The sequence below is a fragment of the Syngnathus floridae genome, chromosome 12 (genome assembly GCF_059516105.1).
Source record: "Syngnathus floridae isolate MCC-2025c chromosome 12, RoL_Sflo_1.0, whole genome shotgun sequence".
NCBI classification, from domain to species: domain Eukaryota; kingdom Metazoa; phylum Chordata; class Actinopteri; order Syngnathiformes; family Syngnathidae; genus Syngnathus; species Syngnathus floridae.
Genome location: NC_142424.1, coordinates 2,407,501 through 2,430,010, shown reverse-complemented (window position 1 = coordinate 2,430,010; position 22,510 = coordinate 2,407,501). Strand labels below are relative to the sequence as shown.

General features: G+C 46.3%; 1 long non-coding RNA gene across 1 annotated transcript in view; it reads left to right on the top strand.

The window, feature by feature from the left end:
• LOC148389461 (uncharacterized) overlaps positions 1-22,510 on the top strand; it is a 28,867-nt gene that overhangs the window by 714 nt on the left and 5,643 nt on the right. The window contains exon 2 of the long non-coding RNA XR_015861721.1: positions 13,846-13,917. This is a non-coding gene — a long non-coding RNA (uncharacterized LOC148389461). The remainder of the gene's footprint in view (positions 1-13,845; positions 13,918-22,510) is intronic.

The window sequence follows — 22,510 nt, the reverse complement described above, 5'->3', positions numbered from 1 at the left end:
TGCTTATTTAAACCAACAGCACCATCTATGGGAATAAAAAAATACAGATGGTTCATCAAACACATTTGAAGCTTCAATAGGTACTGAAACAGTTTGACAAGTGCCTTTGAAAGTTTAGAGGTCAAATTTAGTTCACATGCAAAGGTTTTGGTCCATTTTCCAATTATTGTGAAACCATTTTGCTCTCAATACATTCTTGACAAATAATTGGTGTAGTTGCACTGACCAAAGCCGACTTCACTTTTGAATGCAACATAATGATGACTACATTAGCTGTGCACACAAAAGTGTCATCTAATGACTAGTCAAACAACGCAATTTGGTGTTTCATTTGATTAGGTCAAAATGAATCATTAGCCGCTGTAAATATCACCAAATAAAATGCAACAAAAGAATGACTCTCCCTTGAGACGAATATGCCACATAATGGCTCGATGATGTTTTGCGCCGCTCAAATCTCAGCTATTAGTCAACATGTATCCCAGTGAGCGGCACTTTGGTTCATTAAAATGTGGTTTCAAAGCTAATGGGCAAGTTTTTGCTGAGGAGGGGTGTGTAACAATCACCCTCATTTGGCCAGCCGACTTGAAGCAGGTAAAAAAAAAAAAAAAATGTAGTTAGCCTAATTAGAAGTGCACAAATGTTTATTTTCATGATCATTATAACTGATCGGTACCTTCAGTCAAAACATCATTAACAGGGGACCACTTGAAAATGCATATATATATATATATATATATATATATATATATTTTAATCTATTTATATATATATAAATATATATATTAATTTTTGATTTATATATACACACATATACATATATGTATATATATATATAAATATAGTGTGTGTAATTTAGTAGAAGGCTGTGTTCCCGTGTTTTCCTTTTCATTTCTGTACATTATATATAATTTGTGTCACATACTACAGGCAGTTGTCAGTGCACATTCATTTTTTGTTCCCCATCCCTCCTAACACATCATTATTAAGCAGCAGGAGGAGGAGGACTAGTGTGAGAGTGACTCCATGCGGGCATCACTGCTTTATTCAGGTCGTACCATATTATGCACAAAGGATGAGTTTTTTATCTGCAGTTACAGTTATCTACATTTTAACCTTGTCGGCGTCCTATGATGATGGATGAAAGAGAGAAGATGTTGGCAGCATATACTGACGTTTTGCAGTTTGACAAACTTATACAAAAGGAGTGTCACAAAGTAAGACGGTATCAATGAAGAGAAAAGCGGATTTATGACGGGAAAGTCTTCAGCTGAAAAAAGCTAATATTTGCAGGGAAGCCAAAAAAAAAAGCGTAACACGAAAATAATAAATTCAGTATTAATTCTCAGATAAACAAAAAAGCAATTGTCACGAAACAATGACAAGGAACACAAAAAAAAAACAATAAGCGCATGCTGAGAGTGACCCAGAAGAATTGGCGAGCAAGACCAGACAGAGCAGGTTTGTGTGAGCGTAGATGATGAAATACCAAATATTAATTTACATGCTAATACGGTTCATCAGTTATGAAATGAGTTTGGGGATTTTGAGTGACATCAGTGTATTAGAAAGGACTCGTAATATTCAACTTTTTTCTTTACTCATTTGGGATTAAGAGTTCTTATTTTTAATCAATGCAAGATAATTACTTTGATAAAAGATGCCTCGTAATCACCACCGCTTTGTTAGCTTTGAATTTTCCGAAAACACATTTTACGTGTCAATCTGATATGTTCTTGAAATTTTACAAAAAATGGGCAAAAACAAAATGAACTATATGGCTTGCTACTTATCATGCGGCAGAGGTGCCCAGTAAATTAGGTTTCAAAATCATTTACCTCGACCATTAATCAGGGTCATGATGCAAAAATAAGCATTCACGCTAACGAATCGTTTTGATCGCCGTCATTGCAGAAAATCTCACTTGACAAAAATGTCCTTCTCACAAAGGTGCCCCTTTGATTTTTTTTGTTGAATAAGCATTCGAGCCGAGATATTATCGTGAGCTGAACTCCAGATAAATAAACGGCAGGTGCGTGACATCACATCTTATCTTCATAAACCTTCAACTTTTACACCGCTCTTCTTCCAGCGTATATTTTATTTCCCCACAATATCAACCGTACAAATACACCGTATAAGGAATTACCCAACGCTATATTACACGTTGGATTTTTGCAACGCTACGGAGGCTCTGCTGTTTGAACGTCACAGAGTACATCAATCTGCATCTGCGGTGACAGTGATTTCCCCTGACACTCCACAATACACTGCGGAAAGAAAAGCATTTGATTAGCAAAATCTTGGCAGCTACAAGCACTTGAATCTCATTCCAAAGGAAGAAAAAGGGGGAAAAGACGAGAAAATGAAGGCTGGGCTTTCTTGTGTTTGCATGTGTGTGGAAATCCTCTAATCCCACTATAAACAGCAGCCGCTTGTTTGCACGATCTGAAACATAGCATACATGTTGACATTGTCATAGATAAATGTTTCAATGCGGGGGGGTGTTAAGTGTTGTTTAGAGAGAAATGTAATATACCATTCTATTCTTATTTGACATTAAAGGTGAGAAATGTTTGTTTAGTTTAGCTCTCAAGATTTCCCGTGTGAAGTGCAACGTTCTTTTAAACGACTCTGATAAAAAGTAATTATCCACATCAATGCTCAATTGAAGTGTCGGCCAGTGGTGCAGTTGTTCCACATGTAAAAGAAGTCGTCAAGCAACAAAGCGTTTGCCCGTACGCCGACATTCGCTCATCCGAGTCTGGCTCGGTGACATCGGTTTAAGTAGGGCGCCCGTATTTTCCTTGTCTCGGGCGATCTTGTCTTGTCTCACCGGGGTCACGCTAAAGTGAGATTGCTATGAGACGTAATCGCTCCAATGGTCTGGGTCAGAGGTCTCCAAACCCCGGACCTGGAGGATGGCTCCTTCACACCTGAATCAAATGATCAGCTCATTTCAGATGACGGACATCTTATCAATGTTGACGGGACCGTGCGGAATTAAAGAACCCGTTTCGGCTCGACAACGGGACAGGTCAACCTCGCAGCGGAGATTTATTTTGTGAGTCGAAAGGATACCCAGTGGAGCAGAGCTTTGCGAGAAAGCCCTTGGCAGATCCCCCCGAAGCTCCTGCATGGTTGATATAAGGCCACGCTATCGCCATGACAACCGCTTATTAAAATCCACTGCATTTGTCCTTATTTTTCCTCCTCTTATTTCTGCGTCCCTTCTTGTATTTTCTCCTGTGCTACATTTCTCACACACCTTAGCTGGGAGAGAGGATACTTCAAGATGACACAAATTCACCAAAGACGCTCCAGGCAAGGTCTTTCATCAGTCGGCCATTTCTCATTTTAGCTCAAGTCGGAAGTCTACCTGTGTAATTATTGCAGTTTTAGATTCTCTTCTGTGTAAGTCATTGGAAAATCTGTTTTGAACTAGTGATGGGAAAACGAAGCTTCAAATTTGCTTCATGAACCAGTTTCTGGATTCCTCAGATTGATGACAGTAGTTTGAAATCATGTATGCACTGAAATATTAATTTTGAACTCATTAAAGCCTTCAGCAGTCAAATCAATTGGATAAATACAACAGTGACGAAAAGACTGGTTGGTATAAAACACGTGTGATTTTGTGAGCGAAACAGAGTGGGGAGGGGGGAGTGTGTATATGTGTGTGTGTCGAGTTGGGTGCGAAGTGACTTTGCAATGATTAATGTCCCGAGTCTCCACTCTGTGAGTGGGAGATAATACAGAAGGCTGTGGCCTTTGTGTTTCTCGCTTGTGTTAATACCTGCACCTATCAGGAGATTTTAATAGGCCTGGAATCACATTTGCTCGGCTGTGTTCGCCAAAAAGACTATACTGAGAGTGTCTCACCAAATGGGACATTAAAGAAAGAACTTTTAGGAAATGAAAAATGCACATGGAATTGTTGCATTGGGTGAAAAATCATAGAAAAGGATTGGCTTCCAAACTTGGTGCCACAAAAGTCAGACGTCATGATAAATGGTGAGAAGGCCAAGGTGAGAAAAGGTGGGAGGGAGTGACAGTTTTTCAAAATGTTCCTGGTGAAAAGACAGCAGCCGAGCTTTGTACAGAAACGCCGAGGTACAAATGTTCCCTTTTCCGAGTCGTGGATATTTAAACGACTGGTGATTTGCATAAACTGCCGCTAAGTGAGATCTAATAGTGTTGTTGTGTTGCTTACTGGATTAAAGCAATGCGGGACAAACCAAATTGCGTTCTGCTTTCTCGGAATGCTGATTAACGAGAAGAAACTTTCGGATGCTTCATCTTCGGGCAGTTATAAGATTTAGTTTGACGAATGAAAAGAAATAAAAACACTTGACTGCACCCCTTTTGAGGTGATGCCTGACATGGGCGGAATATTGATTGATTCTAGATTTGTCGCTTTTTATTTGAAGCCTCAATGGACTGATGAAATACGTTGAATGGTATTAAAAAAATTGTGAGGTGGACCAATAGAGGCAGGCAATGATGTGGAAGGGGGAACCCAGAAAAAGTCTTCTTCAGACGATGCTAATAGAATCCCACATTGTGAATGATTAGATGAGACAGTAACCAAATGAGAATTCCACATTGATCCCGACACACAAAGGCCTTTCGGGACAAAAGACAGATGGAGGAATATAACTTGCAAGAAAAAAAAAAAGGGAGGGAATTTAAAAAGTCACTGGAAAGAAGCTTGTGAAAGGCAAGGCTTATAAGCCCTTGTCACGGACTCCCCGTAGACGTAACCTCATTTTCATATACGACTAATTTAATCAAGGTGACTTCTCCTTCATGGATCTCTTAGGACAAGGCAAGAATTTGTCTTACGCCCACGAGCCAAGTCGAACTGAGCAGACTGACGCCAATGTAAACTCTTTCCCGAGGACTTTCAATTTATTTATTAACGCCTGCGCTGGAAATCATAAGCGTGAATAGATCTGAACGCTTTCCCTGCCAATTGTCAATTTCTCGACGCTCTGATGGAGTCTCACCGCAAGGGACCTTATTAGCTGATGGGTCACTAAACATACTGGCCCTCAAACTGAAAATACTCCTGTACTCACGCCAGAACGTGTCTTGATTAATTAACGGCTGAAGCCAAGTCCGGCTGCCACGGGGGTACGACGTGGACAATGAAAGAGATCATTAGCGCTCTGTCGACTGATGTTTCCTCTGATACCACATCAAAACTATTCCTCACACTGAGATTGTACCGGGCCCTCTGGACCCGCAAAGCTCTCGATGAATAATTACAGGTTAAAATGCGGCTCAAACATATCTCTGATACGTACCATCTGCTCGCCGCGCAATTTACGAGCGTTATAGTGTGGAAAAATACGATGGGTGATGACAAGCTTTTGTGCACATCATTTCTCCCCATGAACATTACAAGAGGAGCAACATGGAGAACATTTTGTTGTTCTCATTACATCTCTGACGTCCAACTGGCGTTTGACGATTTGTTTCAATGACTCGTTCCTGCCCCATTTGATTTCTTCTGAGTGCTGTGCAGAAGGAAATCACACCTATTTTTTTCCTGATTATTTATATTATTATCTGTGATGACACTGACAGTAAAAATTATAGTCTTTGTGTGGTAAGGTTGTATAGCGTGTAAAGGTAGCCACACAAACAACTGGAGGTTCTGACAAATGGTGCGACAGAATGATCCGTGAAATTTAGTTGATGCGTTGAAATTCTGGGAAGCATCCCTCCAAGCCTTTCATTAATGCCTCAGTTATATTGTGTGCCATTAAAACGTCGAAAACCGACAAGAGTCATTTATACTCTTGAGTTGTGTACTTACATCACAGTGCATTATCCAACCAAATTACTAAAAGCTTTTTTTTTTTTCATTTTGGGAAGGTACCAGTACGTGTTTCTTTGCATTTCGATAGGTTTGTCTAAATTTCGAACTGCAAACCGATCCCCCTCAGGAGTCGGAATAGTAAAAAAGAGCCTGCATGTATGTATGAACTACCTGCTGAGTAACCGGTGAAGCGGTAAAAACCTCCCGAGGTCAATACTCGCGGAGAGGTGAGTCATTTGAGATTCCGAAACGTAAGCGTGCTGTTGAAAAGTTCACGCGTATCCTCGGTGTGTTCCCGAGGGGAAGAGGATGGAGGTCTTTAGGGGTATTCTCCGTGCAATGCTTAGCTTCTCACATCCCAGCAGGTAGATGTTGTATAAACATGTGTTAGACCGCAGGGAAGCCAAAGAATGAAATGGGGGATAGAGAAGATGAATTTCGTTATGCTGAGGGGAGGAGTTTGGAGCTGAACGAATGACACGACGACACTAAACGATGCACTGCAATCCAACGATGTCAGCGACCACCCGGCTCGTCGTCTTTCCATGCGTGACTCCTCTGGGTGGTGATGGGGAACTGGGACAGTCTGCTAAAAGGCAACATAATCAATCAAAGCAGGCGGGCTGACATTCAACACAACACAGCATTTCTGCAGGGAAATCATTGTGGAAGGATTGTCCTTTCATTTTGCACATCAAATATTCGTCAGTTACGGTCAATCTGTACGTTCGATGTCCTCACAATATATATGTGGGTCAGCAAATATTATCACATATATTTACCGTATTTGCCGGTGTACAGGTCGACTCGGTGTATAAGTCGACCCCCTAAAATTCGACGGAAATTTACGATTTTATGATATATCCTTTGTATAAGTCGAGCTCAATTGTTGCATTATATTAAACTTCAAAATTCAATATGCGAAATTTATTGACGAAATGTGTTCAAATTCCGGGAGGCCGTGCGCATGCGGCTGTTTATAAGCACCGCGGAGGAGATCGCGGCAGGTGTTGTGCTCGATTTGGTTCCCCCGTGAGATTTTGTTCCCCCTGCCGCGGGAGCGCGCACAGCTTGTTTGGAAAGCGAAAAACCGATGCCGTACGGCGTCGTACGGCGTCAGCACTATGTTGTTTTCAATAAAAACATGAAGAATTCACGTTTGCGTCAGTCAATTTTAATTTTTATAAAGGATTATTCTCATTTGATGTCTTTAAATTCATCCGCGTTCTGCCATTGAAGCGGGGTGCATTCAAAGACCAGTCGTACAGACGGAACACTCACTCACTTCACCAAAAAGCAACGATATAATTACGTGAGCTCTTTGCATAAACCTCGATGCAAAGAAACTCCTCCTTTTGGGTACCGTTACATGCTACAAGGAGTATATATTACAAAGGAGACTTTATTCTTAATTGTAATCATCATTCATCCATCCATTTTATTACTCAGGTATTTTCAAAGCAAATTAATATTGTTGCATTTATTAATTTGCTTTAAAATGACAGCGCAATATAATTAAAAGCTGACACTCTAGCAATGTCAAACGTGTTCATTTAAGAAAAAGCCACACACGTTTTGTGATCAAATCTTTCATAACGACAATGATTTGAGTGAATTGATTTGAATGAATAATTGAGAAGACATTTCAGTTCTGAAGGCTCCTTTTGTCCCAAGCAAAGTGAAAGGTGGTGGGATAAAAATTGTAACAGGAACGCTATATTAAATGTCAAGCCGTGAATATTTGTGCCCCCCTCCCATTTTGAGAACGGTGAGTCCTAGACTTTTTTTTTTCTGTCTTCCTGGGGGTCTGCTCAGGTAGTGTGGCAAATTTGAACAGGTTCCCTCATTCCTGGCCCAAGTTACAGGGGGGGAACATATCCTCACGGGTGGCCCTCAATTATTCATTCAAATCAATTCACTCAAATCATTGTCGTTATGAAAGATTTGATCACAAAACGTGTGTGGCTTTTTCTTAAATGAACACGTTTGACATTGCTAGAGTGTCAGCTTTTAATTATATTGCGCTGTCATTTTAAAGCAAATTAATAAATGCAACAATATTAATTTGCTTTGAAAATACCTGAGTAATAAAATGGATGGATGAATGATGATTACAATTAAGAATAAAGTCTCCTTTGTAATATATACTCCTTGTAGCATGTAACGATACCCAAAAGGAGGAGTTTCTTTGCATCGAGGTTTATGCAAAGAGCTCACGTAATTATATCGTTGCTTTTTGGTGAAGTGAGTGAGTGTTCCGTCTGTACGACTGGTCTTTGAATGCACCCCGCTTCAATGGCAGAACGCGGATGAATTTAAAGACATCAAATGAGAATAATCCTTTATAGAAATTAAAATTGACTGACGCAAACGTGAATTCTTCATGTTTTTATTGAAAACAACATAGTGCTGACGCCGTACGACGCCGTACGGCATCGGTTTTTCGCTTTCCAAACAAGGCGTGCGCGCTCCCGCGGCAGGGGGAACAAAATCTCACGGGGGAACCAAATCGAGCACAACACCGGCGAGCTCGCGCACGCCACCCGGCACCAACGGGAGGCCGGAAATAGCTCCAAGCCGAGCGGATCGGCACTTTATAAGCACCGCGGAGGAGATCGCGGCGCCTCATTGGACTTCCAGCGGCCGGCGAGCTCGCGCACCCGCCCGGCACATCCGGGAGGCCGTGCGCACGAGCCAAGTGGCCGAAAATAGCCCCCGCCGAGCGGATCGGCTGTTTATAAGCACCGCGGAGGTGGTCGCGGCGTCTCATTCGACTTCCAGCGGCCGGCGAGCTCGCGCACCCGCCCGGCACATCCGGGAGGCCGTGCGCACGAGCCAAGTGGCCGAAAATAGCCCCCGCCGAGCGGATCGGCTGTTTATAAGCACCGCGGAGGTGGTGGCGGCGCCTCATTCGACTTCCAGCGGGCCGCGCACTCGCGCACGCCGCCCGGTTCAAATTTTCTAAGTGCAACGCACAATGAGATGCATGAGAAACGGCCTTGGTTACCATCACATTTGAAGCGATGAATACGAAGTTAAATTTTATGACTCGGTGTATAAGTCGAGGTCGATTTTTTTCGGTCGATTTTGGATCGAAAAAGGTCGACCAATACACCGGCAAATACGGTATATTTATTTGTATTTATTTATATTTATTTATATTTACTTGTATTTATTTATATTTATTTATAGCTGATAGGAAACAACGTTAAAAGATGGGAAAACAGTTGGATGGACAGAGTTGTCTTGCCTTGCTTTGGTATATCACACTAGATCTTCTTTAGCCGCGGACTCGACTCGACTCACAGCTGTTAGGAGCAGCAGCAGGCCCCCGAGGCAGAACACGTGTTTCTATCTGATGTCGGTTTGTCTGGTGTCAGCGGGACCGGGCTTTGCTTTTCCCAACAGCACCCTCACCTCTAAGCTGGCAGCATCTTTGGCGGTGTAGGATTTTAACAAACTATAACGCATAAGGTGTTTCTGCACTTTGATTTCTTCTTCATCCATTTCTAGCCATTGTCTGTTTTTGTTTTGTTCTTTTGGCCTGTCCTCTCTTAAACCTTGTTCTTTATGGCTGTATTTCCAATAAGTATCCATCATGATACAAATAACCACAGAGGGACTATATCGAGCATAAAAAAGCATTCACCATGAACGTATTTAAAAACAAAAGGTTTGTCCAAGTTTTTTAATAATGAAGAATAAAAAGCTGTGAGAAAATTAACATACTGTAGTCACAAAAAATTTATACGAAATGCAGAAAAAGGCTTATAAGGTTTCATCTTCTTTCTATACGGTACTCCGGGTTGTTAGCTGTGAGTCACATCATTCTTTAAACACAATCTTCAGCAATGACAGCACGAAGGAACAAAGAGTCACGTACAGGCTTGAAAGAAGAGAAAAAGCCCTTAATGGCTGCCATCCTTGTAGTGCACGCTCATCAGACTGCTTTTGGTGGTTCCCTTCGAGTAGCTTTATGGTTCAGAGATGTCATCAATTTCCGTCCACCTCGTGTCTGCCCCGGGTGCTTTGCCAAACCTCCTTTAGTCTGCCTGTAAACACCCTAACAAATATGGAATGATCGAATGGGGTTTATCGTTATGATCCCCCTGCAATGTCATGTCGAGGTGTGCTAGTCCATTAGCAGTAAATCAAAGGGCACGCAAGTATACAAAATATACGGAAATGTGGACAACGTTTAGACGGAATGGCAAGACCAGTGCGGCTTGCCCAATGAAGGTAAAAAAATATTTTGAAAAGGGTTTTAGCAAAAAATTGTTGCCAATATCTCAGTGTTATTAAAACGGAATACCATTGAGGCCACATAAAATGATATCGGTGGGCCAGACCTGGCCCCCGGGCCTTAGGTTTGACACCAGTGGTATAAACGGATAGGTCCAAATGCCAGAAGTAATGCATGCAGCCAGATAAAGATATATGTAATTAAAGCAAAATATTCCAAATGAAAATAAAGAAGCTTAGATAATACCCGCACAGAATGAGATGATGACCAATCCATGGAAGGAAAGAATTTGCTTTCCAAGTCAAGAATCATCATGTTCAATCCGAGTCTGAACCTTCTTTGGTGTCCATGCGTGGCTGAACCTGAGGACTAATGATGAGACTTGAGGATTGGAAACTCCCACGGCTATCCGTGTCCCTTTTATTAAGATGCGGCCAGCAGAGAAATCCAGTTGGGTGTGGAGCTGATGGGATAAGCATCTCTCCCTAGAGGAACTTTTATCTGTGGCTGGGAGCCACTGTGCGCTACTAAATTTTAATTACCATGAGCACAAAAGTACCACCATATAAAATTACACCTGTTTTCCAACAAGTAAGATACATCCAAGAAAATACCAACATTTTATATAGTTTCCGATTTTCTTTTTCCACCTCAAAGCTACCATATAATTGGGTCAGTGCTATAATCTCGGTCAATTCAGCTGCTCTCTAAACTTGAAGTATGACTCCCATTAGGCGCAGTTCTGCTCCCCGAGGCCACAGAGGACACAGGGAAAGTAATTACGAGACATAATGTTATTAATTACTCTGAGCGCTCATGCTTCTGTTGGCACTCGAATGTTTGTGGATGAGCCCCTCAAAGGCAACGCCACAAAGACCAAGTAACTCACTCATCTATGTCATTGGACTGAAGGTAATCTTGCGCTGCAATTGGAGAAACTTTTTTTCCTTGGCGAGTACGGGAAGGGAAATATACCCGTACAAATTTCACTGAGTAAAAAAAAAAAAAGGGAGGAGGTGGTCGGACTGCACAGTGTGAATCAATTTGGGGATGAAAAAAGGAAATTAGATTGAATGTAATTATTATTACAGCAATCATTACTCGTGCTGACGTGTAATGAGACCCTCGCGTGTCTGTGTTTTCTCATTACGGGGTGTGAAATCTCCCGCCTCCACATTGTTTTCCCCGGGATCTCCTCCTACTTGCAGTTTATAAATACCTCAAATAGGACACAAATAGCAGCGTATAATCTCATTACGCTAGTGATAATGCCATGAGACGTATCTGGAAGAATGCAGGGGTCAGAAAAATGAAAGTTCATAAAAATGATGAAGCATTTTATGATTCACAGTGCAAGTGTCCAAACCCAACAAATAATTTGCATGTCTTGTTTATCAGGATACGACAATATAAAATTCTTGTTTGGTATTTATTTTACGCTACGGGTGCCAAAAATCATGTTTGGGTTATAAGGTCAAAGAAAACAAGATATAGATTTGCTCAGGGGAAACAGATTTAGCGACTTAGCAATAAATTTTCCAATGAAAGTACCGTCATGTAAATAATATACAGTGCAATAAAATAAAATGTTTAAAAATATCTAAGAGTCGAAATGTTTTTATTTATTTTGACATAATAAACAACAAGACCAATGCTACAGTCGCATTTACAATAGAATGATTATACTATAAAAACTCCCAATGACATTTATTATTGCTTTGGCTCTATGTGAAGAGCCAAGTAGAGGCTGTTAAAATGCCACTGCAAGTTAAATTTGCACTACACTTTTTTTTTTCCATGCTCCACTGATACTGTTTCAAAATAAATAAGTTTGACTTACTACCAAATCTTAATCACTATTTTTTATGTCTGCTATCAAGATGCTGAGCAATAACTGTACTGAATATTCTAAATTTATATATAAAAGTATGTTATAAAAGTATTTTGTTTAATTTGGATTTTTACTTTATAAACAAGATCACTGGACGGTGAAGAAAAATGACGAAAAAGACGATTTCACCGTATGTGTAATAAAAAACGGGCAATACGTACTCTGCTCCGTGCAATTTATGCGTTCGCACTTTCTTGGCAGCCGCGGCAAATTTAATTAAAGCGAAAGGGAAAGTCATTTTATGAAATGTTTGATGAATGATAAAGGGCGCTAAGTGTTTTGTGTTGGTTACGACGCTGCGTTAACGATGCTCAAATAAGCTTCTGTAATATGAGCCGTGTAAAAGGCTTCGCATTGTTAAGTGGGAATTTGCTAAATCCAACCCTCATTGCAAGCCTGAATGCAGCTGAAGAATTCAGGTGCTGCATGCCATCCTCTGTGGAGCAATAATTGATAACAGGAACAATAACTTTGTCAGGGTGATCGGCGTGATCGGCATAAAACCGATACCGACTCAAAGACAACCACGATAATTTCCAATAGACCGTATTTGAAGCTAAAAGAGGAAACAACAATAAGCCAAAGCTTAAACGGCCTCCCGCTGGAGGAATTCTTGCCCTCAGCAGTTATGATGCATTCACTTACTTACCTGAACAGGAACATTTTCTTTCATCTGTTACAGGATATCAGTGAGACACATCTTGAGTCATTTGAAGTAGTGTTACCAGAGGGACACGCCGCTGGGCCAGGACAGCCAGCACAGCCAGCTTATTTGATTTAGCGACTTTTATGTCAGCTGTGACAATCCACTCTATGCTTCATGTCTAGTTGCAAGTGCAGGAACAGGGACAGGAAATAAGAACATCGTAGTCTGATCCCTTCCAGCTATGACTGGCCTGCCGCCTTTTCTGTGGTGATGACTGAGTTATTTTACGATGTGAGCAGTCGTCGGCAAAACAGAACGCCCAGACGGACCGCAAACTGGCACAGGTACGAAGAACCTGAAAACTGCCTAAACTTATTTACTCATTTTTATTAATGTGAAAATACTCTGGAGCAGAAAATCGAATCATTTCAGAGACTTTAGCAATTTTTTTTATTCCCTCCCCACAGCGTTTAGTCGGCCACTGAAGAATTACAGCGTGGCAAATTCTATTTTGATGAAATTGCAAGGCTATACGACTGCAAGGTCAGTTAGGCAATTAAAAGAAGCTGTTAGGGTGCTCCCTCTCATTTCCATTTGTTACATAACACGGCCCATTTCACAGCCATCATGAACCTCCGGTGTCAATACTAACTGCATATTCATAAATAAAAGTCTGGCGCAGCATTTCTTGGGGCCATTTTCATTTTTTGCTCTTGAAGGGGAGGGGTGATACACTCTGAGGTCAGACCTTCTCTCCAGCCTTGAGCCTCGCTCCCTGACAGGTTTACTCAGACAAAGGGCCAAGGTGGGAGTGAAACGCTCACCGTGCAAGCCAATTAGAGCTTGTTTATTTTTCTCAGCAGTCTAATAAATGTCACTTTCAAGTTTTAATGGCTTGGAAATAGAGCTTGATTAAAATGCAGCTCGGTGGTGCGACTGGATATCAAATCCAGCCGCATTGTGTAGAATAGCTAAGCGTTGTTACGGGAGCTTATCATAATAATAGGAACATTTATAACACCCCACTGACCTCAGTGTTCAACAGCCACCATGAGGCAGCGGAGAATACGGTACTTGAAGGAGCTCTCATACTGAAATATTTAGTCAAAAGCAGGGAACATTTCAACAACCGGAACAGGGAATATTAAAGCCTGTTCACATCCCCGGGTGCTAAATAGAAGCACTTTCTCAAGGCACCCTTGGCACCTGATCCAAATAAAAGAGGCTCTATTTTTCAGGATGTGGAAGAACTCCCATACGGAAATAGCCTGGTAGAAGAAACCTGTATTCATCTCACGAACCCACTCCAGGTAAAAACAAATCATGGAATATTCATTGCCGACTATAAATATGTATGTTATTGTCTTTGTATCAGTGACATTTGCAAATGTCAGTGTGAGAACGTAATTATTGAAATGATTGTCCAGCTTCTGGCAATGCCCCACGGTTCAGGATAAAATTGTTTTTGCTCACCTAGCATAAAAAGAAGGCAAACTGGACTGCCGGTTGTAACACCCATGGTGAGAAGGCCCAATTACCAGTCTTGCCGCCTGAGCTATGGGAAGACTAACAACCCATGTTCAAAGATCAGCCACAGAGATTTCTCTGATAAAAGGACCCAAGCAGATTGAGAAAACTGATTGAAAGTTTAATCTTCAACTCTGCAGCTGTGGGCGAAAAAAATGGCTCAGCGTGGTCATTATATTGAGATGAAATCCTAGTCCAGGTAAAATGAGTTGTTTAATTGGGTAATCCTTTCAAAAAAAAAAAGTGTCCATAACAATTAACTTCTGATGTGCTGCCTGCAAAATGAAACCATTTAATTGTACACTATACAGCAATGACCTTAAAGTCAGATTGAGGGCACGGCTGAATGCTTAATTAGGCAGTTAGTGTTGGCACGCTTAATAATAGAGATCGCAGGGGCAGACAATTTGCAGCGATTTCGGCAGCAAAGCTCACCGCCGCTGCCAAATGGCTTTCTGTCGTGAAGAATGGAACGACTGGCTGGAACACGAGGCCTGCCGCTGCACCGTCACTATGCTAGCTGCTCTCCCGTTAGAATCACCTATAGCTCAAGACATAGGAAAACGATTTCTTTTGGGCTATTGACAGCATTCCCTTGTAGTCAGTGAACGTTTGTTTCGTAGATGTTTTTTTTTTCAGGATTCACACACAATTTCCTCAGAAATTGTCCTTGTCTATTTATTTTCACTTTCTATATTATTATTATTATTTATTTTTAATTTGTTTTATTATTATATCTATTATTTTTATTATCCTACTTTCCTTGTCTATTTATATTCATTTTCATTTTCTTTATTATTAGTATCATTATGTTTTGTTATTATTATTATTTGTTTCTAATTAGTTTTTATGTATTTATTATTTGATTATCCTACTTTTACTTCTCAGGTCTGTCTTAACTTTTGCTATTTTGTATTTTTATTTTTTTTTCAAAGTCTGCTGTCTGGAACATTCGTATAAGGGCTTTTATGTGTTGCATAGTTAGTGCTTAAGTATTGGTGTTCTCCACAGCCTGTGTCACTGTTATGTGAAGGGTCCCAGCGAGCCCCTCATGCTCAGCTCTCCAGGTCGCAGTAATGAGAGGGCATAATTACTGATCACACTTTGCAAATGGAACAGAAGGGGAATAGAGTTGTCGAATAAAGCCAATGTTCCTCCTACACACGCCTGCATGGCAACAAAGCCACGGAGAGCGGATTTCCACATGGCAAAAAGTTTTGCTCCCGTGAGGCTCAATTTATGCGTAGCAATCACAAGGTGTGCATTTAATTTAATTTGTAATTTGTGGGTGGTTCAATATTTCTCTTATTTTTTGCCAAGCCTTTTTATATTCAAGTAATCTTGGCGTCAACCTGATGTCTGCCTGATATAAATAGTATCTCCTCCGGGTTTATATGTGCTTGTTGCACTCAAGTTGATCATTTACCGTTAAAGTAGTAAATGAGGTCAAATGCTAAATCATTTCCTCAAACTCTATTCTAATTTCTAAAGGCGCATCCGTAAATCCTCCGGCCCTAAGAAAAGGACGTGTGGACGGGATGTGGACGGGATGTGGACGGGATGTGGACGGGATGTGGACGGGATGTGGACGGGATGTGGGAGCACCCCCCCCCCTTTCTTGGGGACAAGGGGTGTACGTGGTGTTTGGGCCGCGAGGAAAATGGCTGATTTTTCTTATTTCTTATTTATCGTATTTATTCAAGCGTTTCATGGACTTGTGGAAGCGTAGCTGTCTCCACCCTGGCGAGCGAGGGGAGGCCAGCAGCTTCTGCTCATGGCCAATGGTGTTGTCAAGTACAAGGCAAGTACAAGGCAAATACAAGGCAAGGCGAGGTGAGGTGAGGCAAGGCAAGTGCAAGGCAAGTGCAAGGCAAGTGCAAGGCAAGTGCAAGGCAAGTGCAAGGCAAGGCAAGGCAAGGCAAGGCAAGGCAAGGCAAGGCAAGGCAAGGCAAGGCAAGGCAAGTACAAGGCAAGGCAAGGCAAGGCAAGGCAAGGCAAGGCAAGGCAAGGCAAGGCAAGGCAAGGCAAGGCAAGTACAAGGCAAATACAAGGCAGGGCAAGGCAAAGCATGGCGAGGCATGGCGAGGCGAGGCGAGGCGGGGCGGGGCGAGGCGAGGCAAGGCAAGGCAAGTACAAGGCAAGGCAAGGCAAGGCAAGGCAAGGCAAGGCAAGGCAAGGCAAGGCAAGGCAAGTACAAGGCAAATACAAGGCAAATACAAGGCAAGGCAAGGCAAAGCATGGCGAGGCATGGCGAGGCGAGGCGGGGCGGGGCGAGGCGAGGCAAGGCAAGGCAAGTACAAGGCAAGGCAAGGCAAGGCAAGGCAAGGCAAGGCAAGGCAAGGCAAGGCAAGGCAAGGCAAGGCAAGGCAAGGCAAGGCAAGGCAAGGCAAGGCAAGGCAAGGCAAGGCAAGGCAAGGCAAAGCAAGTACAAGGCAAATACAAGGCAAATACAAGGCAAGGCAAGGCAAAGCATGGCGAGGCATGGCGAGGCGAGGCGAGGCGGGGCGGGGCGGGGCAGGGCGGGGCGAGGCGAGGCGAGGCAAGGCAAGGCAAGGCAAGTACAAGGCAAGGCAAGGCAAGGCAAGGCAAGGCAAGGCAAGTACAAGGCAAGTACAAGGCAAGGCAAGGCAGGCAAGTACAGGGCAAGGCAAGTACAGGGCAAGGCAAGGCAAGTACAAGGCAAGGCAAGTACAAGGCAAGGCAAGTACAAGGCAAGGCAAGGCTGGGCAAGGCAAGGCAAGGCAAGTGCAAGGCAAGGCAAGGCAAGGCAAGTACAAGGCAAGGCAAGGCAAGGCAAGGCAAGGCAAGGCAAGTACAAGGCAAATACAAGGCAAGGCAAGGCAAAGCATGGCGAGGCATGGCGAGGCGAGGCGAGGCGAGGCGAGGCGGGGCGGGGCGGGGCGAGGCGAGGCGAGGCAAGGCAAGGCAAGTACAAGGCAAGGCAAGGCAAGGCAAGGCAAGGCAAGGCAAAGCAAGTACAAGGCAAATACAAGGCAAATACAAGGCAAGTACAAGGCAAGGCAAGGCAAGGCAAGGCAAGGCAAGGCAAGGCAAGGCAAGGCAAGGCAAGGCAAGGCAAGTACAAGGCAAATACAAGGCAAATACAAGGCAAGGCAAGGCAAAGCATGGCGAGGCATGGCGAGGCGGGGCGGGGCGGGGCAGGGCAGGGCGGGGCGAGGCGAGGCGAGGCGAGGCAAGGCAAGGTAAGTACAAGGCAAGGCAAAGCAAGTACAAGGCAAATACAAGGCAAATACAAGGCAAGGCAAGTACAAGGCAAGGCAAGGCAAGGCAAGTACAAGGCAAGGCAAGTACAAGGCAAGGCAAGTGCAAGGCAAGGCAAGGCAAGGCAAGGCAAGGCAAGGCAAGGCAAGGCAAGGCAAGGCAAGGCAAAGCAAGTACAAGGCAAATACGAGGCAAATACAAGGCAAGTACAAGGCAAGGCAAGGCAAGGCAAGGCAAGGCAAGGCAAGGCAAGGCAAGTACAAGGCAAGGCAAGGCAAGGCAAGGCAAGGCAAAGCAAGTACAAGGCAAATACAAGGCAAATACAAGGCAAGGCAAGGCAAAGCATGGCGAGGCATGGCGAGGCGAGGCGGGGCGGGGCGGGGCGGGGCGGGGCGAGGCGAGGCGAGGCGAGGCGAGGCGAGGCAAGGCAAGGCAAGGCAAGGCAAGTACAAGGCAAGGCAAGGCAAGGCAAGGCAAGGCAAGGCAAGGCAAGGCAAGGCAAGGCAAGGCAAGGCAAGGCAAGGCAAGGCAAGGCAAGGCAAGGCAAGGCAAGGCAAGGCAAGGCAAGGCAAGTACAAGGCAAATACAAGGCAAATACAAGGCAAGGCAAGGCAAAGCATGGCGAGGCATGGCGAGGCGAGGCGAGGCGGGGCGGGGCAGGGCGGGGCGAGGCGAGGCAAGGCAAGGCAAGTACAAGGCAAGGCAAGGCAAGGCAAGGCAAGGCAAGGCAAGGCAAGGCAAGGCAAGTACAAGGCAAGTACAAGGCAAGGCAAGGCAAGTACAGGGCAAGGCAAGTACAGGGCAAGGCAAGGCAAGTACAAGGCAAGGCAAGTACAAGGCAAGGCAAGTACAAGGCAAGGCAAAGCAAGGCAAGTACAAGGCAAGGCAAGGCAAGGCAAGGCAAGGCAAGTACAAGGCAAGGCAAGGCTGGGCAAGGCAAGGCAAGGCAAGTACAAGGCAAGGCAAGGCAAGGCAAGGCAAGGCAAGTACAAGGCAAGGCAAGGCAAGGCAAGGCAAGGCAAGGCAAGGCAAGGCAAGGCAAGGCAAGGCAAAGCAAGTACAAGGCAAATACGAGGCAAATACAAGGCAAGTACAAGGCAAGGCAAGGCAAGGCAAGGCAAGGCAAGGCAAGGCAAGGCAAGGCAAGTACAAGGCAAGGCAAGGCAAGGCAAGGCAAGGCAAGGCAAAGCAAGTACAAGGCAAATACAAGGCAAATACAAGGCAAGGCAAGGCAAAGCATGGCGAGGCATGGCGAGGCGAGGCGGGGCGGGGCGGGGCGGGGCGGGGCGAGGCGAGGCGAGGCGAGGCGAGGCGAGGCGAGGCAAGGCAAGGCAAGGCAAGTACAAGGCAAGGCAAGGCAAGGCAAGGCAAGGCAAGGCAAGGCAAGGCAAGGCAAGGCAAGGCAAGGCAAGGCAAGGCAAGTACAAGGCAAATACAAGGCAAATACAAGGCAAGGCAAGGCAAAGCATGGCGAGGCATGGCGAGGCGAGGCGGGGCGGGGCAGGGCGGGGCGAGGCGAGGCAAGGCAAGGCAAGTACAAGGCAAGGCAAGGCAAGGCAAGGCAAGGCAAGGCAAGTACAAGGCAAGTACAAGGCAAGGCAAGGCAAGTACAGGGCAAGGCAAGTACAGGGCAAGGCAAGGCAAGTACAAGGCAAGGCAAGTACAAGGCAAGGCAAGTACAAGGCAAGGCAAAGCAAGGCAAGTACAAGGCAAGGCAAGGAAAGGCAAGGCAAGGCAAGTACAAGGCAAGGCAAGGCTAGGCAAGGCAAGGCAAGGCAAGTACAAGGCAAGGCAAGGCAAGGCAAGTACAAGGCAAGGCAAGGCAAGGCAAGGCAAGTACAAGGCAAGGCAAGGCAAGGCAAGGCAAGGCAAGGCAAGGCAAGGCAAGGCAAGGCAAGGCAAGGCAAGGCAAGTACAAGGCAAATACAAGGCAAGGCAAGGCAAAGCATGGCGAGGCATGGCGAGGCGAGGCGGGGCGGGGAGGGGCGGGGCGAGGCGAGGCGAGGCAAGGCAAGGCAAGTACAAGGCAAGGCAAGGCAAGGCAAGGCAAGGCAAGGCAAGGCAAGGCAAAGCAAGTACAAGGCAAATACAAGGCAAATACAAGGCAAGTACAAGGCAAGGCAAGGCAAGGCAAGGCAAGGCAAGGCAAGGCAAGGCAAGGCAAGGCAAGTACAAGGCAAATACAAGGCAAGGCAAGGCAAAGCATGGCGAGGCATGGCGAGGCGAGGCGGGGCGGGGCGAGGCGAGGCAAGGCAAGGCAAGTACAAGGCAAGGCAAGGCAAGGCAAGGCAAGGCAAGGCAAGGCAAGGCAAGGCAAGGCAAGTACAAGGCAAATACAAGGCAAATACAAGGCAAGGCAAGGCAAAGCATGGCGAGGCATGGCGAGGCGAGGCGGGGCGGGGCGGGGCGAGGCGAGGCGAGGCAAGGCAAGGCAAGTACAAGGCAAGGCAAGGCAAGGCAAGGCAAGGCAAGGCAAGGCAAGGCAAGGCAAGGCAAGGCAAGGCAAGGCAAAGCAAGTACAAGGCAAATACAAGGCAAATACAAGGCAAGGCAAGGCAAAGCATGGCGAGGCATGGCGAGGCGAGGCGAGGCGGGGCGGGGCGGGGCAGGGCGGGGCGAGGCGAGGCAAGGCAAGGCAAGGCAAGTACAAGGCAAGGCAAGGCAAGGCAAGGCAAGGCAAGGCAAGTACAAGGCAAATACAAGGCAAGGCAAGGCAAGGCAAGTACAGGGCAAGGCAAGTACAGGGCAAGGCAAGGCAAGTACAAGGCAAGGCAAGTACAAGGCAAGGCAAGTACAAGGCAAGGCAAGGCTGGGCAAGGCAAGGCAAGGCAAGGCAAGTGCAAGGCAAGGCAAGGCAAGTACAAGGCAAGGCAAGGCAAGGCAAGGCAAGGCAAGGCAAGGCAAGTACAAGGCAAATACAAGGCAAGGCAAGGCAAAGCATGGCGAGGCATGGCGAGGCGAGGCGAGGCGAGGCGGGGCGGGGCGGGGCGAGGCGAGGCGAGGCAAGGCAAGGCAAGTACAAGGCAAGGCAAGGCAAGGCAAGGCAAAGCAAGTACAAGGCAAATACAAGGCAAATACAAGGCAAGTACAAGGCAAGGCAAGGCAAGGCAAGGCAAGGCAAGGCAAGGCAAGGCAAGGCAAGTACAAGGCAAATACAAGGCAAATACAAGGCAAGGCAAGGCAAAGCATGGCGAGGCATGGCGAGGCGAGGCGAGGCGGGGCGGGGCGGGGCAGGGCGAGGCGAGGCAAGGCAAGGTAAGTACAAGGCAAGGCAAAGCAAGTACAAGGCAAATACAAGGCAAATACAAGGCAAGGCAAGGCAAGTACAAGGCAAGGCAAGGCAAGGCAAGTACAAGGCAAGGCAAGTGCAAGGCAAGGCAAGGCAAGGCAAGGCAAGGCAAGGCAAGGCAAGGCAAGGCAAGGCAAGGCAAGGCAAGGCAAGGCAAGGCAAGGCAAGGCAAAGCAAGTACAAGGCAAATACGAGGCAAATACAAGGCAAGTACAAGGCAAGGCAAGGCAAGGCAAGGCAAGGCAAGGCAAGGCAAGGCAAGGCAAGGCAAGGCAAGTACAAGGCAAGGCAAGGCAAGGCAAGGCAAGGCAAAGCAAGTACAAGGCAAATACAAGGCAAATACAAGGCAAGGCAAGGCAAAGCATGGCGAGGCATGGCGAGGCGAGGCGGGGCGGGGCGGGGCGGGGCGAGGCGAGGCGAGGCAAGGCAAGGCAAGGCAAGTACAAGGCAAGGCAAGGCAAGGCAAGGGAAGGGAAGGCAAGGCAAGGCAAGGCAAGGCAAGGCAAGGCAAGGCAAGGCAAGGCAAGGCAAGGCAAGGCAAGGCAAGGCAAGGCAAGGCAAGGCAAGGCAAGGCAAGGCAAGTCAAGGCAAGTACAAGGCAAATACAAGGCAAATACAAGGCAAGGCAAAGCATGGCGAGGCATGGCGAGGCGAGGCGGGGCGGGGCGGGGCAGGGCGGGGCGAGGCGAGGCGAGGCAAGGCAAGGCAAGGCAAGTACAAGGCAAGGCAAGGCAAGGCAAGGCAAGTACAAGGCAAGTACAAGGCAAGGCAAGGCAAGTACAGGGCAAGGCAAGTACAGGGCAAGGCAAGGCAAGTACAAGGCAAGGCAAGTACAAGGCAAGGCAAGTACAAGGCAAGGCAAAGCAAGGCAAGTACAAGGCAAGGCAAGGCAAGGCAAGGCAAGGCAAGGCAAGGCAAGGCAAGTACAAGGCAAGGCAAGGCTGGGCAAGGCAAGGCAAGGCAAGTACAAGGCAAGGCAAGGCAAGGCAAGGCAAGGCAAGTACAAGGCAAGGCAAGGCAAGGCAAGGCAAGGCAAAGCATGGCGAGGCATGGCGAGGCGAGGCGAGGCGGGGCGGGGAGGGGCGGGGCGAGGCGAGGCGAGGCAAGGCAAGGCAAGTACAAGGCAAGGCAAGGCAAGGCAAGGCAAGGCAAAGCAAGTACAAGGCAAATACAAGGCAAATACAAGGCAAGTACAAGGCAAGGCAAGGCAAGGCAAGGCAAGGCAAGGCAAGGCAAGGCAAGGCAAGGCAAGGCAAGGCAAGGCAAGGCAAGGCAAGGCAAGTACAAGGCAAATACAAGGCAAATACAAGGCAAATACAAGGCAAGGCAAGGCAAAGCATGGCAAGGCATGGCGAGGCGAGGCGAGGCGGGGCGGGGCGGGGCAGGGCAGGGCGGGGCGAGGCGAGGCGAGTCAAGGCAAGGTAAGTACAAGGCAAGGCAAAGCAAGTACAAGGCAAATACAAGGCAAATACAAGGCAAGGCAAGTACAAGGCAAGGCAAGTACAAGGCAAGGCAAGTAGAAGGCAAGGCAAGGCAAGGCAAGGCAAGGCAAGGCAAGGCAAAGCAAGTACAAGGCAAATACAAGGCAAATACAAGGCAAGTACAAGGCAAGGCAAGGCAAGGCAAGGCAAGTACAAGGCAAGGCAAGGCAAGGCAAGGCAAGGCAAGGCAAGGCAAGGCAAGGCAAGGCAAGGCAAGGCAAAGCAAGTACAAGGCAAATACAAGGCAAATACAAGGCAAGGCAAGGCAAAGCATGGCGAGGCATGGCGAGGCGAGGCGGGGCGGGGCAGGGCGGGGCGAGGCGAGGCAAGGCAAGGCAAGGCAAGTACAAGGCAAGGCAAGGCAAGGCAAGGCAAGGCAAGTAC